Source organism: Monodelphis domestica, chromosome 6, assembly GCF_027887165.1.
Source record: "Monodelphis domestica isolate mMonDom1 chromosome 6, mMonDom1.pri, whole genome shotgun sequence".
Lineage (NCBI taxonomy): Eukaryota > Metazoa > Chordata > Mammalia > Didelphimorphia > Didelphidae > Monodelphis > Monodelphis domestica.
The window spans coordinates 295,368,442-295,385,503 of NC_077232.1; the positions used below are offsets into that span (position 1 = coordinate 295,368,442).

General features: G+C 49.5%; 1 protein-coding gene and 1 long non-coding RNA gene across 2 annotated transcripts in view; one reads left to right on the plus strand and one right to left on the minus strand.

The window, feature by feature from the left end:
* Positions 1-6,269: 6,269 nt before the first annotated feature.
* Positions 6,270-11,286, minus strand: LOC130455131 (uncharacterized). The gene is made up of 3 exons (XR_008913054.1): positions 10,844-11,286; positions 9,141-9,340; positions 6,270-8,238 (listed from the first exon to the last, which is right to left on the minus strand). It is a non-coding gene; the product is annotated as an uncharacterized LOC130455131 (long non-coding RNA).
* Positions 11,287-11,320: 34 nt separating this feature from the next.
* Positions 11,321-17,062, plus strand: part of SLC7A2 (solute carrier family 7 member 2) — a 65,396-nt gene continuing 59,654 nt past the window's right edge. Inside the window, exon 1 of the mRNA XM_007495618.3 lies at positions 11,321-11,503. The gene's annotated coding sequence lies outside the window, so the exon portion shown is untranslated. The remainder of the gene's footprint in view (positions 11,504-17,062) is intronic.

A 17,062-nucleotide genomic window follows, 5' to 3' on the forward strand; every position in this document is an offset into this window, starting at 1 on the left:
CAGCAGATGAAGATGTGAATTGAGTAAATTTAAAGGAGGAAAGGTTACTAGGTGAGTGATGTAGGAAGAAAACAAGGAAATAGCAGTGGGTAGTATTGTGGTTCCCTCCCGTCAACCACTGAATCAGAGGAAATAAGTGGGAGTGAAGCCAGTGTTGAAAAATGGGGCCAGAAAGGATGCTTCTACTTTGTATCAGAGCATGTAAATCTTCCCATGTTTCTCCGAGTTCTTCATATTCCTTTCATCTCCCAGACCACTATTCAGTTGCATTCATATACTGTAGATTTTTTTCACTCTTTTTTGCTGCTATAAAGAGAACAGCTATGAGTATGAACTCGTGTGTCCTTTAAAGCTTCCACTTCGTTCCCCTCCCTGCTATAATAAACCCATATTGGTTTACTGGATGTTTCTTCCACTTGATACTCTACCGCCCATCTCCATTTCTTTTCATTGGCTGTTCCTCATGCACTCTCTCCTCCTCCCTTCTGACTCTTGAAATCCTGGGTTTCCTTCCAGACTCCCCTCAGGTGCACTTCTAAATAAAGCCTTTCCTGATCTCACCCTCCCCACAAGTTGTTGATGGCCTTCCTTCCATAGCCACCTTTTTATATAGTCTTTATATTTTCATGTCTTTTCGTGTCTCCCTAGTTGGAATGTAAGCTCTTTGAGGGCAGAAACTATTGTTGCCTGAGTATTCTGTGCCCTCTGGAAGCATACCTGCTGACGTCTCCGTTGTCTAGCAAATTATTAAGAAAAATATGAGGAGTCTGTAATCTTGAGTCCTTCATCTCCCCTGAAGTGAAAACTTAGCCTGTTTTCCTTGAATAGAAATCTAGGGAGGGATCCTGATTCTCAGACTTTTCAATAATCAGAGAGCTAATTTGCCTGATTATTGGTCCAAACCAAGTGGTGATGGCTTCTGGTTCAACCTGACTGAGGTATTTCTGCTCACCTTTGACCTGATTGAAAGGAAAGTCCTTAGAGGAATGACTAGGTTGGAAGGAGATTTTTCCAGGGGAGGACAGATCTTGACATTACTCTTGTTCTGTTTAAGCAAACTAAGAACCCCTATTTGTCTTAGATTGCTGTGGAATGGGCGCCTTCTGTTTCATCGTTACTTTCAAGCATCAGTGGGCATTGCTTGGACTAGCAGGGGAAGCTTTGCCCATTTGGATCCCTCTCTGAGTTAGAAGGACTGAATATTGAAAATTGCCTCTGACAGACCTTGGCTAAAACCAGAGAGTTCAGAAGGATTTGTTTCTCCTCCTATGGCACAGTGCCTGGCACATGATAAATTCTTAAAGTGCTTTAAAAAATCCTTAGCTTTGTCTTAGAATCAATACTGTGTATTATCCCAAGGCAGAAGAGCAGTAAGGGCTGGGCAAAGGTGATTAAGTGACTTGCCCAGGGTCACAGAGCTAGGAAGCATCTAGGGTCAAATTTGAAGCCAGGACCTCTTTCTTTTTTTCTAGGCCTGGCTCTCTATCCATTGAGCCACCTACCTGACCCCTAAAATGCTTTTCAATGGATGGATATGTTGGACCTAGAAATAAAGATGTTTCTATCTTTTACTTCCTTGGTTAATAAATTCATTAGTGGCATCCTGGAGTCCAGGAGTATAAGTAATTAGTTGATTTCTTTGGGCATTCCACTCCAACTGACTAGATGGGTTTCCTGAGAGGCCATCCTGTGCTACTGCTGGCTGTATGTGTCCTCCAAGCTGTGTGTGAGATCTCTGAGTGAAGTCAGGAGAAAGGTAAGATCTCAGCTCAATAAAGGAGAGAATAATCTTAACAAGGACATCCATTCTAAGCAGTTTCAGAGAACAGGTTATGCTGGAGACATAGGAGCACGTTAAGGGGCCAGTCTTCCCCATCTGTACCTGGCTCCAGAGTGATCTGCCATTCAGAATTTATGCCTTCACTCTTTTGCCCACTTCTCTTTCCCTTCTTTCCCCCCCCTTCCTCCTTCTCCCTCTCTTCTCTTTTTCTCCCCCCATCCTCTATATTTCTTCTTCCTCTTCCTCTACTTCCTCCTCCTCCTCTTTCTCCTCCTCTTCTTCTTTCTCCTCCTCTTCCTCCTCCTCCTCCTCTTCCTCTTCTTCCTCCTCCTCCTCCTCCTCCTCCTCTTCCCTTCACATAAGGCATATGCAAGACAAGAACACAAGTATCTTGGCCAATGGCAGGCTGAATCTATTCTAAGTACCCAGCGTGCAATGTCCCAAGGCTTTTCCACAGGAAGCTGCATGGCCCACCTGGACTAGGAGTGGGCTACACTGACAGAATCCTAAAGGGCCAGAGCCATTCCTGGCTTCACCATGAGTGAGTACATTGTGGTGTACCTCCAGTACCACCCGCCTCCAGTGTCAGATGTGGTTGGGACATCTTTGCCAATTCACTTGACGAAACCTTCCACTTGTCTGGTCTGCCTCTCTCTGAATGAGTTGAAAGCATGGTTTCATGTGCTCATTTGTAGTTTGTAACTTTGCCCTTAAAAACACGTCAAGTCTTTTGGCCCCTTGTCTGCTGGGAATCTTTTATCTCCCCCATTTCATAGATGAAGAAAGTGAAACCCAAGCAGCCTGGCTTCCAGTAATAGAAAGTCACAACCATGTCTTTTCCCTGGGGCAGAATGCCCACTGGACCTTAGTTCCACTTGCCCCTGGTGCCACATCTTTCTATTTCAGGAATTTCAACTTGAAAATTCTCAGTAAATGTCCCTTCCTTCTTCTTTTCTCCCCCTCCTCCACCCCCACCCCCCTAGTGGAGCAGTCAAATGTAGGCTCTCTGAGATTGAGGACTGTTCTGGTTTTATTGCTGTATTCCAAGTACCTACCCAGTATGTGGAACACAGTAGGTGACAAATAAATGCTCCCTGAGTGCAATTGCATTGACTATACCTGACTTCTACACAGCAGGACAAGACAACTTCCATGTTGTGATCTAGACAGGGAAGGTCTTGGGGTCCCCTTTCTCTAGTGCTCTGGAAGAGTATAAAAGGGGCAAATAAATCCCTAAGACCTCTCTCTGGTGTTGTTTAGTCGTGTCTAACTCCTCATGACCCCACTGGGGGTCTTCTTGTCAGATACTGGAGTGCTTTTCCATTTCCTTCTCTAGCTCATTTTATAGATGAGGAAACTGAGGCAAACAGGGTTAAATGACTTGGCCAGGGCTACACAGCTAATGTGTCAGAAGTCAGATCTGAACACAGGAAGATGAATCTTAATGACTGCAGGCCTGGCTCTCTTGGCTTCATTCTATAGCTCATGCAGTGACTGGACTCTAGAACTAGGCTGAATGAATGAATCCAAGGACAAATAAATAAATGAATGCCTTGTGAAATAAATATTTAGGAAATGCCTTATCACGTGCCTGGTATTCTAAGCCCTAGGATGCAGATACCGAAAACATCATCCTTGCCACACCTTCTGGCCATGCTGCTGCCGCTGGGCTAAGTGGGGAGATGGGAAGCTTGCCAAAGCCTGGTCCTTCCAGCACTGTGGGGAATCACTAGAGTGGCTGCCATGCAGGGGAAGGCACTTGGAGAGAACTGGAAACCCCCCACAGTTGCTTGTCTTCTCTGAAACTCAGTTTCCTCACTTGTAAAACAGAGCCAGCCTATCTATACTCTCTCTTTCCTCCCTAGGAGATGACTGTGACACCCATTTGCCTCTAGGGTGTCTAACTATGCTGTTTGGACTGGAGCCAGAGGGCAGAAGACCTAGAAGTGATTGGAAGGGACACCCAATCCAACCCAGGAATGTCATAACAGGGGAAACTGAGACCCCTGACAGCCCAAGGTCACAGAGCTGGGACTGAACCTATGTGTCATGCCTTGGACAGTGGTCAGCTTTTCCATTGCTACCTTCTCTCTTCCCTCCCCAGCTACATTCTTCATTACAGCCCCAGACCAGCATCCCCCCTCCTCTCTGATTGTTGGCCTCAGTGATATGCAGACTTCTCACAAGAAGCCATCCCCAGGATCACACTGGAGGTGGGATTCAGAAGCCTCTGCCAGGAAGAATGAGAGGAAGAGTTCCCATGTTGACCTGGTCCCGCCGTGCTCTTCTGGGCCATGCCTCATCCCTGCTGGGCAGCCAAGGTAAATTTCTTTTGACAGGCCAATCTGCATTTGCTGGAATCTCTCTGGCAGTTGGCTTGTGTGGGTGTGTGGAGTATGGAAAATATCCTGCCACAGAGTCCCTTGAAAGTCCCTGTGAGAAAACCTTGAGGGGCCAGATGTATTTCCTGCTATCACAGCAATGTTTCCAGGAAATACAGTCATGTTCTTTTCATGGGCGTCATGTCAGTGGGACATTGTAAGGTTGGCAACGAACACTATAGACATTATCTGTTGGGAGTCCCTCTACAACCCGGGAGAAATATACTACAAGTGTTCTCTCCATTTTACAGATGAATGAATTGAGACTCTGAGAGAGGAAGGGATCCTCATAGGCAAGATTGGAAGTTTTGAGTCTCTTGACTCTAAGTTAACTCCCAGTCTCTTGAGCTCTAACTAAACTAGTACATCATTATTTCCTTCTAAGTAACTTGTAATCAGGAGAGAACTGAGTCCAAATCCTGCCTGTGGAACTAGTTGCTTAGCCTCATCTGGAGAGAAGGGGGGGGGCAGAAAGGGAGGAAGAGAGGGGGAGAGAGAGAGGAAAGAGAGAGAGGAAGAGATAGAGAGAGGGAGAGGGAAGGGGGGAGAGGGAAGAAGAGATGCAGAGAGGGAGAGGGGAAGGAGAGAGGGAGGGAGAGAGAGGAAGGGAGAGAGGGATGGAGAGAGACAGAGGGAGAGAGGGATGAAAAGAGACAGAGGGAGAGAGAGGGGGAGGAGGAGGAGAGAGGGAGAGAGGGGGAGGGAAGAGTGGGAGAGAAAGAGAGAAGGAGAGGGGAAGAGGGGGAAGAGAGAGGGATAGGAAGAGGGAGGGAGAGAGAGGGAGGGAGAGAAAGGGAGGGAGAGGAGGAGAGAGAGAGGAAGAGAGGGGGGAGGGAGAGAGAGAAAAAGAGGAGAGGAAAGGGGAGAGACAGACAGATAGAGAGATAAGGAATTAAACAGGAAGTACCTTCACAGAGTGATTGTGAAGATCTCCATGGCTATAGGAAATGGCCCAAAAGACAACTCAAGAAGGGGTGAGGTCCAATGTTATTCCCAAGGTCATTCCAATCCCATAATGAGTTTTAATTCAACAGTTAAATCTATGGTGTAAACCTGTAGGGCTTTGAGACACCTTTCTGCCAATATAGGAGGAGAGCCAAGGCCTGCCCATCAATATCCCAAATATAAAGTGAGTGTGGACAAGAGCCCCTTCTGTGGAGTGGGAAGCATCCTTCTGGCCTAAGGGGATCAGGGAAGGCTTTGGCAATTTAGACCTTTCACCATCTAGTGCTTCCTGCCTTTCTACCTTGTCTCAGTGTGGCCCTGGGGATAGAACTCAAGAGCCCAAGAGAACAGTTTGGTTCTTGAGCCCCAAAAGTCCTGGCCATGGACAAATCACTTACCATTTCTTCAGTCTTCTCATTGATAAAATGGGGATAAAAATCTTCCATACCCTGCTTTCTAGGGCAGTCCAGGTAGATTTAGGAAGGGGTCTCTCGCAGATCATCTAGTCCTAGCCAAGTCAGCAAGTCAGCAGTTTTCACTGACTGTCCCTCTCCTCCCAGGGCCAGGGGAGGACATCTCTACCTCCTGGCCTTCCTCAAGTTCCAACTAACATCCCTCTTTGAACCCTGGTGCCTCGTTTTCTTTCTCGTTTATTCTGTATGAAGCTTAATTGTACCAGTTGGTTACATGCTGTGTCTCCCATCAGACCAAGATCAGGCCCTTCTTTTGCCTTTCCTTGTAGCCTTTGCAAAGTGCCTGGCACAGAGTAGGTGCTCAGGACATACTTCTTGAATTCTCCTCATGACAATCCTTCAAGTGAGAGACAGCTCTCATGCCCCTTTATTCCTTCAACTCATCCTCTTATGACATGGACTCAAGGCCCTCTGACATCTTGGCCTTCCTCTCCAAACTTTCCTGCAAGCTAGCAAAATTGTAGGTGTGGTCTGACCAGAGCAGAGGTCCCAGGGGCCATCTCCCCTCAGAAGCAACTTCCCTGGGTGGGTCCTGGCTCACTCAGCCCTCACACCCCTTTCCTTCCATGGCATCTTTCCTGGGAATGTGATCTATGCAGGATATAAAAAAGGCCAGTCCTTGTTAAATGCCTTTTCTAGTGCAGGATGGGAAGGGACAGACACAATTTGGAACTTATTATACATCAAAAAAATTAAATTTAAAAAAATAATAATTAAAGCAAGATAGTGAAAAAGGGAATGAGAATGATTGGCACAGGAGACCTGGGAGCTGCCCCTTCAGAAGCAAGGTAAGGAGGGAAAGAATCCAAGGTGACTCCAAAGTCTAGAACCTGGGTAGTCTGGGAAAATTCTGCTCTGGAAGAGCCCCAGCCCCCAGACTGTTTGTATGGGATGAGAATCTAAGTCTAGAAGCTGCTGCTGCTGCTGCTAAAAGTGAATCATCCCCCTCCAGGAGGCCTGTTCATCTAGGATAATCAGTGATGGGAAGATTTGGTTTAAAGCACCTTCAGGGCTTTGGAGGAAGGTATGGAATTCTACACCTGTAAGCACATGTCAATTCCTGCCCAGTGTGCATGTGCACACACACACACACACACACACACACACACACACACACACACACTGCTTCTCTTTCTCTAGACATGTGCTTTGGATTCCTAAATCATTCCCACTGAAAGATAGTCAAGAATGGGTCTTTCAATGAATCCCAAGTGACAGGAAGCCACATGCGGATTAATAGCGTTACCCATTGGTATAGAGGGCCCAAAGGCTAGGGGGTTTACCAAGGCAACAATATTCTCAAAAGAAGACTCTTTTCCCTGCGAATGATAGTCCACATTTTCTTTAGCCAAATCTGTGTTAGCTATGGAAGCCCATAATCTCATCCTGCAGCCTTGAGAAGCAACCTGGGGAAACAACATAGAACCATCATGGAACCAAGACCTTGGGAGCCTTCTAGGACAGGTTGGATCTGAGCTCAATGGCCACCTACCCAGCTGGTGGCCATCCAGCCTTAACCTGAAGACCTCCAAGAGGGAGAGCCCACTACCTCTCAAGGCAGCCCCTTCAGTCTTCTTCCCCCTCTTGTATCCAGCCATACAGGCTAGACTTGTGTCTGTAACTTCCACCTCTTGTTTCCCATTATTGTGCCTCAGGGGCCAAGCAAAAGAACTCCAGCTGAAGCCCCCCAGCTGTCCGGACTGCAAGGACTGGGACTTGCTCTCCTGGCTTAAGGTGTGTTGGTGGGGATTCATTGAACATACCTATTTCCTTGTATTAAAAGGTGTGAATAACAGTTGAAAGGTTCCTAAATGACTAAGGGAAAAGAGGCAGGCCAGAAACCCACCACATTCAACCCCCCCAATCTAGGTACCCCAGGAAGAAGTTAGGTCATTGTAGGAAGAAACCTGCAGTTGAGATATCCAGAGACAAAACCTAAGGAAGTAGCTGATGCTAGGCCAGGGCTCAATAGAAATGCACCCCCAAAGATGGCCCACAAACCGAAGGAACTCAGATTCCTAACACAAGGCCAACCCTATCTGTGAGCCTTGGCCAAGAAGACTCAAGATGGGAATATGACTCTGGGTGTCCTGATCAGGAGGAAAAAAAAAGGGGCTGTGGCCAGAGGGCTCAGGGGAGGGTATCCAAGAACCAGAGGTGGGCTGGGGGAATATGGTAGGAAAAGCACCACACTGAATGCTTGGGGGAGCATTCAGGAATGGCTTAAATGGAAGCAGAGTTCACTTTTTGGTGACTTCTTATTCATTCATAAGGACTTGCTGGTTGCTAGGGGAGAAGTGATGGAAGATGTGATTGCTTTTTCTTCTTGAAATTGGTGATAGAGAGGAAAGGAAATCCAGGTATTCTCTCCCAAGTACCCTCCACCTGGGGAGGCAGTTTAAAGGTCCCTTCCAGCTTCTATGATCCTATGACTCTGAGCAAGTCACAACCTCTCCCTTCCTGAGGAAAATTCCCTAGAATCTGAGGCAAATAAGTTAGTCTGGTAGAGAGGATTCCCCTTGTTTGAACTCGCTGGTCCTTGGAGCATTTGAACTTGGGCGAAATCCTGGGCTGTCTGCCTCCCTTCGTCCCCAGCTGCTCACGGCTCTGATCCCATGAAAGGTGTGGAAGATGTGTAGAGGCATAAAGTGGATGAGGCCTGCCCAGAAGGAGAAAGAGATGGGATTTGAGTTGGGGCTGCATGCACAGGAGATCCAGGAGCCTTTGAGGGACTGTTGAATTCAGTGTCTGTGTTTCCCTTTGTTTGGGATGAAAACAAGCAGCCAGTGGTTAGGACCATGACTATGATCTTAGTAGACATTTCTAAAATCCACCATGGCCCAATCTTTATGACCGCCTCCTGTCCTTCCACAAAGGTCACCAAGACAACCATCATTCTGTATTTCAGAAATATGTGGTCAAGATTGGAGCAGCTCGGTTTACCCTCTTGGGTAAACATTCTTTGATTTCAATAGACAACTCTTCTTGGCATTGCCCTGGGGCACATGTTTTCTAGCTGTACCCACTTAGAGATCAACATCACAGGTCGAAAATAATAGATCACACATTCCTAGAGCTCTTTAAGGAGGACCACGCTCAGTCCCTATATGCAACTTGTCACTGCTCTTCTCCAGTAGCATCCTGTGACTGGTAGGGTCAAATGCAAATACTGATTGGGCATTTAAAGCCATTCACACAAGCTCCTCCTTCCACATTGCCTTTCCAAACTGACCAGCATCTCCCCACTTGAATGGAAACCACAGTGCAGAAGGTAAATCCTTGAGGCACTCTTTGTATCCACCTAACCCACATGCCAACACTCAACACTCCAGGCCCCAAATGAATTTAATTTCCCCATAGGGAGAAAGAGTGGAGGGAGTCAATTAAGAGGGATCTTGTAGGGTTGTGTTGGCGAACCTACGGCACTCATGCCAGATAGGGCTGCTCTCCTCCCCCTCTCTACTGTGCCTGAGGACATTTCTCACATCACCCACCCCTCTGCCTAGCAACCCACTGGGAGTGTTTCCTCCTTCCCCTGTCTGGAGTAAGTGGGTGACTCACATGTGGCATGAGAGTTGCAGTTTGGGCACTTGATCGCTAAAAGTTCATCACTGTTGTAGGATATCTTGTTCAAGGTCTCCTGGCTATGAGTACTGGGCCTGAAATCCAAGTCTCCTGATGTCCAGTGCAATTCTTTCCACTCTCCCGCAAATCTGGACAACAAAGGAGTTGATGGGAGGGATGCCCAGAGTGACAAAATACTTTGAGGAGGAATGGAGATGAAATAGAGTCATTGTCTGGGAAAGCAAAGACTGACTGCTCCTATCCAGGGGTGCTCAGGCCATGGGCATCATTTCTACCAGACTCCTCATTTTCCAGAGGAAGATCAATGGACTTGGTCGTTTGGTGGTTACAGGGTAATCTAGGAAATCACAATTTGTGGAAACAAGGAATGATTTTCTCCAAAGCTTTGGAAAGTAAAGCAAATTGTGGGAGGCAATAAAGTGCCCTATAAGCAGGCAATCAGTTAGGGCAAATTCTGAAGCAGGAACCTGTAGGAGAAGCATTCAAGCAAGGCAGCTGGAAAGCAAGGGCTGCCGCCATAGCTTATAATAAGCCAAAAGACCAAAAAGTCTGCTTGTTGCTCAGTGCTTGGCAGTCCAGCTGACTGTTCCAGCTCCAGAGATGAATGGGACAAAGGAGAGATGATATTGAAAGATTTCAAGCAGAAATCTCCCTTAGTCCTTTGGGGCACCTATTCCCATTCAGCCCCCCAAGGCTGCTGATTGGCTCCAAGTGGTTCTGGAGGGCTAGAGAAACCCAGATAGTGTCCAAAAAGGCTTCCTTAGCTCATAAAGACATTCCTTCCAGTCTGACTTCACCCCTCCATCCACAGTCATCAGACCCTCAGAAAATTCCCAGCACTTTACTCTGGGACTGGGGCTGTCTGAATAACAGAACTCTGGAAGAAAAAGGATTGGCTAGTTAGGGTGAACGCAGGTGGGTTTTTGTAAAATCATCTGTACAAGGGTGGAGGAGGTCTAGTGAAGCAGGAGGGTGTCTGAAAAGGATCTGGAGGTCTGAACGGACTGCAGACTTGAGGGTCAATGGTGTAAGAGACAATCAAGAAGTCTGGGCTGCATGAAGAGGGGCCAAGCCCATGAAAAAGTAGGGATAGAGGGAGACATGATGCCCCATGTGGTCTGTTCTTCTCAGATCTCCATCCCTGGAGCAGTGTATTCAGAGACCCCAATGAGCGGTGGAATGGATGGGAACAGTGTTAGCAAAGGGGGCAGGGAGCACAATGTCCAGGGAGGACTAGTCTGAGGTTGGTCCAGAGAAGATGCAAGGGGGAGAGGTCGGCTAGGCTGCAGGAAGAGTCAAATGGAGACTCCATTCGAGACTGGGAGACTGAGGAAGTCCAGAAAACACCCCCCAATTGTCCGAGCTGGCTCAAAGCAGCGCGGGCTGCCTGGCCCTGGAGGGGAGCCGAGGGAGGCAGGGAGATGGCAGCCTCCCTTCCCTTGGAGGCCTGGGTGCCTAGGTACCCAGTCCCGTGGAGCAGGGAGTCTTTTCTGGACTGCATTGAGTCACTGAGAGTCCAAGGTGGGAAGGGGAGTTGTGAGCAGAGTTTCTGACTGCAGGAGTGGCGGCCCCAAAGGAAAGCGTCCTGTCCTGGGGGGGCGGGGACCCTGGGCTCCCTAACTGGACAACAGCTCTTCGCCCAGGCCTGCGGGGCGTGGGGGAGAACTAGCCACGTTTACCCGAGATGGCCCGCAGAGTGGTCAAGGCGACGCTCAGGGGTCCCCCACTTCCCGGCTAGGGTCCGGATCTCGGGCTGAGGTCAAGCGTGGGGGGAAGAAGGAGGGAGACACGTAGCGCATCTCGAAGACCGATCGGGCTCTAAAGCCCAGGATCCAGGGAGGAGGGCGCCCCGGCTCCTCGCTCCCTACGCGCAGGCTAGCCCCCAGCCGGGGACTCCGACCCCTGTCCACCCCAGCCTAGCCCTGGGCCAGCCAAGAGAGGTGGCCGGAATGGGGGGAAAGGGGGCGAGGGGGGAGCCGAGATACGACTCCCAGACTAGTGAAGGAGGGAAGGAGGGGTAAATTTGGGGGAGCGGCTTTTCCTCTTGGTGGTAGGCAGCACTGGGCCCGACCAATGGCCGGTCCGTTCCCGCCCCGGCCCGCCCCCTCCCCGCTGACTCTCACCCACCCCCCTGGCCCGAGCCCCAAGCCGACACCGCTGCCGCGCACACACTTAAGCGCCCGCCCTCCAGTCCTCGGGCGGTATTGCCTGTCTGCTCGGCTGTCTGTCAGTCCGTACGTCCTCTCTCCTGCTCTCCCGACAGAGTCTCGGCGCGAGGAAGTCATTCAGGCAGGCAGGGAGGCAGGAACGGCGAGCGGCCCTGCGCGGTCCCTGGTTAAGTGAGTTTGCCGGGACCAGAGGGAGAGGGTTAGGGTTCGCGCCTCGGGACAGCGGCGCTGTAGGGCAGGGAGAGCACTCCACTGGGGGGCTGGGGGGATGGGTCTGTCCCACTTTCCCCGGGAGTGGGACTCTGGAGCCTGGGTCGCGTCTCCCCTCTTCCTTCCCCGCCCCGCGCCTGTCCTCGCGGCTCCCGGGCGCCGTTGGTTAAATATAGCCTTGGGCTCGACTAGTCTGGGAGTAGGGTGGGGGGCGGAGGCGGCGGCGGCTGCGGCGGGCGCCCCTTCTCCTCGACTGGCAGCCTGGGGGCTGTGCCCTCGGGGCGCCGAGCCGAGTGTCCGGGAGGGTCTGATCCTGGGGCAGGGGTGGGATCCCTGGAACCACACTCCGTCTCTGAGGCCCCGACAACCCTCCCGCTTGGGCCTGCTCCTCGCACCAAAGTCACTGAGTTTCCACGTGCCTCAGTTTCCTCTTTTGTAAGAAGAAGGGGCTGGACTAGACCTTGCTAGCTATTTCTAGCAGCTCTAAATCATTTCATCAGCTCCTTAGTTCCTTCTCTTTTGGGGCTTACATTGTGTGGGGTGGGGGCAGCATCAGTAAGAAATGCTGGGAGTGCCCCCCCCACTCCAGTAGTGCTCAGGCAGAGAGGGAGCCTAGCGGAAAGGAGCCTTTCCCCCCACCCCCACCCCCCATTGAATCCCAGGGCCCCTTAGCTGGCTCTTTCTAAGATGGTTCATTATTATTCAGATGGGACAACTGCCTTCATCGCTGTTTGGGATCCCAAGTTAGAGACAATATAAGATGGATAGAGGAAGGCAAAAGGTGGAATGAGAAGGTTCTGGCCCTGGGGGGCAGAGTTCCAAGCGCCCTGCAAGACTGTGTCCTTTGGGCAAGTCCCTGGATCTTCCATGCTGAGGGAGAATTTGGAAAAGGCCAGGGCCAGGAGCCCCCAGGGGCTCTGGGGCTGAAGAAGGCACTGCCATGGGAGAGCCCAGCCTCCTAGGGTCTTGACCTCTCTTGCCTTCTCTTCCCCATCTGCATCAGAATAATGCCCAAATCCATGCCCAGGATGGTAAAGGGCTTTGGAGATCATCTTGGACCAATGACACTGGCAAAGACCTTACTTCAAGGAGGGGAGGGGGCAGGAAGGGCTGGTTCCTTGATAAAGACACAATGGCTGTGTGGCCTTTGGGCAGGTCCTGGAATCTTCTTACATTCATCTTTTAAATGAAGGGTTTGAACTCAACTTTCAAGATCCCATCCAGCCTCCAGCCTTCTTCACAAGGATCCAGTGAAAGTGTGGCTTCTCTCTCCCTCCTTCCTGGGTGCCAGGCTTGCCCCAGATACCCCCAGCAGTTGGCAGGGGCTTACTAAAGGTCATTACTGTTACCTATGAGATACCAGACATGCCTGACAAGTGCCTGTTTCTTCATCCTTGCATTGTCTCAAATCTAAATGTTTGCTGGGTTCAGCATCACTTTGATGCTGCCTGGCCAAGAGGAGAAAATTTAGTTCTGCAAGCCCTGGTATGATGTGGCCCACCATAGATGTCTGGATTTGACCCACATCTTTCCATTCTCTCCCCATGTGCCCTGGCTAGAGACACAGCCAGAAAGAGAGCCAGAACACTGGTAGGCTCTCCAGGCCATAGTAGTATAAGCCAGAAGAAAGCCCCTCAGACTTGGGGTGAAGGAAGAGAAGGGAAGATCCATCTCTAAAGTGCCTTTGCGTGCCAAGTATGTGCTAAGTGTTTGACAGATATTACCTCCTTTGATCCTCAGCAATAACCAAGGTAGGTGCTAATATGATCCCCAATTTATAGGTAGATATTAAGTGATTTTCCCAGAATCACACATCCACCAAGTGTCTGAGGCTGGATTTGAACTGAGCCTTTACTGACTCTAGGACCAAAGTTCTTGGCTAGCGTTTGAGACAAAAGCATCCATGAAGACATCTCTGGACTTAGGAGGGAGCACAGCTCCCTCTTGAGTTGGTTGGCCTTGCTTTGGAGCCCCCACTCTTCCACCTAGCTAGCTGGGTGTCCCTTTGAAAGTTGTTGAACCTCTCTTGGTCCCAGATTTCTCTTGCTTGTGGAGGCTTCTTCCCAGCTCTGCATTGCTCTGATCCTTCTGTCTGAGCCTGGAAGGATGTGGCTGCTGCCTCCTCCCCTTGCTTTGAACTGATTCTATGGCCATATTAGTCACTCAGAATGTGAGTTGTATGGCCACTGGCCTATGGGTATAGGCTGAGGGCAAGCTGAGGGAGGAAGAATGGACCCAGGGAACTGGCCCTGCTTCAGCCTTCCCAGACCACACCCCCTGGCAGCCTCACCTTCACTGTATCTTAGAATTCCCAGGGTACAGGGCAGGAGAGAGAGGGCCCATACAACTAGCCATTCTCCCACACGAGACTGGCATTGGTCCAGCCTCCAGGCCCAGCACTCCATTGGCTCTGCCATGCTCTGGGGAATCACCAGGGTCCTCCAAGCATCTGTATGCTAGGCACGGGGGATACAAAGAAGGCAAAAGATGGTTCCTGCCTTCAAGGAGCTCCTGGTCTACTATGGTTGCTTGGCTTAGTGGTAGAGGGCAGCTAGGTGGCACATAGGATAGATGGATCATGATGGATGTGGACTCAGGAATTCCCAAGTTTAAATCCTGCCTCAGAAACTTCCTAGCTGTGTGACCTGGGCTAGGTGATTTACCTAAAGTTAGGTGATTTACCTAATGCTGTTTGCCTCAGTTTACTCATCTGTCAAGTGAGCTGGAGAAGAAATGGCAAACCACTCCAATATCTTTACTGAGAAAACCCCAAATAGGGTCCCAGAGGCAGAGCCAACTGAAAGGACAGAACCACAGGGTAGCTGAATTTGGGGCCCCTGAAGGCCTGAGGTCAAATACGAGCTCTGCCTTGAGGGAAGAAGAATCAAATCAAATCCTGCAGGGCAGAGCTAGGTAGGATGACAAGTGGCAGAAGTTATAAGGAAGCTCAAGGAGAGAAAACAAGGAGGGTCTAGGAGGAATGAGCTGCCTTGAGAAGGGGGTAATGAAGACTGCATTCCCTGGAGGTTTGAAGCAAAACTAGGGGGGGATCCCTTGTTGGAGAGGGGACTTTCATTCAAGTGTGATGGTGTTAGAGGCCTCAAGGCCCTCCCCACTGAGGATCTGTGAAGTATAGGTGGTTGATGACCAACCTTGGAGCGTGGAAGACCAGCTCTGACCCATGCTGGCTATGTGACCCTGGCCAAGTCACTTCACCCCTGAGTGCTCCAGGTCACTGTAATGCTAATTTGCAGAGAAGGTACCAGCCTGCATGGGTAGAAGAAGTCTCCTCACCTTTGCCAGTGATATCACAAAGTTGACTCTATATCAGGAATGCATAGATACTTACCTGTTGCGAGAAAAGGTTAAATGGTTTGGGGTTCGACTTCTTCATGTGAGTCTGTGGGTGAACTGGGGGCTAGCATCCAGCTCTGCTTGCTCTGGGCGTCAAGTTTTGTAAGCCCTACCACCTTGCAGCAAGGGCACTTTGCTCTTCCTGGGCTCTGCCAAATGTTCCCCTGGTGGATGTCAAACCAACAGGTGAGTGTGATCATTCTCCCTGCTTGGCCTTTTCCGTTTCAGTCTTTAGACTGAAGAACTGGCTCGAGCTTACTCATAAGAAAGCTTCCAGTCTCTCCAAAGTTGAGGCAAAATAATCAGAAGCAGAGCCCTTGTTCATTAGCCTGCCTCCCTTTCTGGCTGGTGGAGAGGACCAAAGAGGACAAAGAGAGTGCTTGGGGGAGCCCTAATTTCCTTGGACCTTTCAGACAGGCTGGAGCTGGGTTCCTGTTTCCCCTCTGTCTTGCAGTGCTGCCCTCCTCATTGAATGAAGGACAGATTGGCACTAGTGTATGAGTTCATTGGGAATGAGATTTCCCAGCAGTCACTCAATGTACAGAGGACTTGAGGCTGATCAGCAGCAGAGCTGGGCAGCTCATAGCTTGCCTCTCCTGTTTGGATTCCCATAGAATGACCTTCCTTTGCATCCTCTTCTAAGGAGCTTCTCCTTGGAGCTCCATGTCCCTGGAATCTGATTCCTTCTGCCTTGGGGAGATGAAGGATTTCTTCCTTTTTTGCCTCTTTTCAGCTTTGAGAGAGAAACAAGCTGGTGGTTAAAGGGAGCAGGGTGGAAAAACAGTGCTCAAAGTTGCCTGGTGCACCTCAAAAAAGGTTAGTCTTTTGTAGGTGTTCTCCAGCCACCGCAAAACTTTTCATTTTCTCATCTATTCAGTAGGTTTGGGTGTTTCTTTTCTCACTATGGAAATGGATTTGTGCTGGAGATTTGCAACTGATCTGTTATTCCTTCCATGCCCTGGCCCTGTGGGTCCTCTCCTCCAGAATCATCCAAGGCTCCCTATTACTACTCTTAGAATGTTTAGACTCTTTAACTTGGCACAGAGCTGCATGAAGTGTTGTATCTTGCTCCTTGGGGTCAGGGACTGGCTTTTGCCTCTGTTGGTATTCCTAGAACTTATTTCCAAGCCTGGAGTTAGTCCTTTAATGAATGTTTATTGATTAGATAAGAAAAAACCATCATAGGATCCTTCATTTTACATATAAGGAAACTGAGCCATAGAGACCTCAAAGGAGCCTAGAAGAAATGACTTGCAGATATTGACACAGGTTGGTGAAATTCAAACCCAGTTCCCCTGACTCCAAAGCTAGAATTTTTCCACTATACTTACCATAGATAACAAGTTTGAGTTAAAATCCCCTGACTTGAGGTCCCAGGCCATTGTACATATGGATAGAGACAAGCTGCTGGCCAAGTAGGCTTGCACGCCCACCTCCCTGGAAGGGACCCTGAATTGGGGTTGGGGAAGGGCATTGAGTAGGCACCTTTGGTATGCAGAGAAGGTAGAATACCTGTCCTCCAGGATCTTTCCTACCTCTGGATTAGTGAAGACTTGGAATGCTCAGCTCCCCATCCAAAGCACCACCCGAGATCTTACAGAGCTCCAGGCTGGATGGGTCTTTCTTTAATTCACTCCTCTCCCCTTGTGCCCAGTTTACTCTCTGGGTTTCTGATGGGAGGTTTAAATCTCCCACTTTTGTACATCCAATCCTACCAGTCTCCTATTTGGAAGGATTCTGTGGGAGAAACCTTGTTTTCAAGGCCAACGACCTTGTAAAAGACCAGTAGTTTGTTGCTTACTCCCAACTAGAATAAGGTTAGTTATTCATTTCATAAATTGGTGTTTCCCAATACTGATTTTTTCTCAAGCAGGGCCCTTGTCTCCTGGGTCCTCCCTAGGAGATTTAGGGGAAAGCAATCATCCAATCCCAAGCCTCAAGCTGGGAGGGACCCAAAAGACCATCTGGTCATTCATTTTATGAATGAGCTTCCCTCTGGGAGAATCTGAATGTAGGTCCTAGGACCCCAGAGGGCAGTCTTGCTGGTCAGTGAGTTGGGAGCTAGCAGAAAGAACCACTGGTCCTGTTGTAAAGGTAGAGAAACTGACCCAAAGTCACTGAGTTAGTGGAAGAGTGTTCCGTGTCATGTTCCTCTGTGCCCATTGC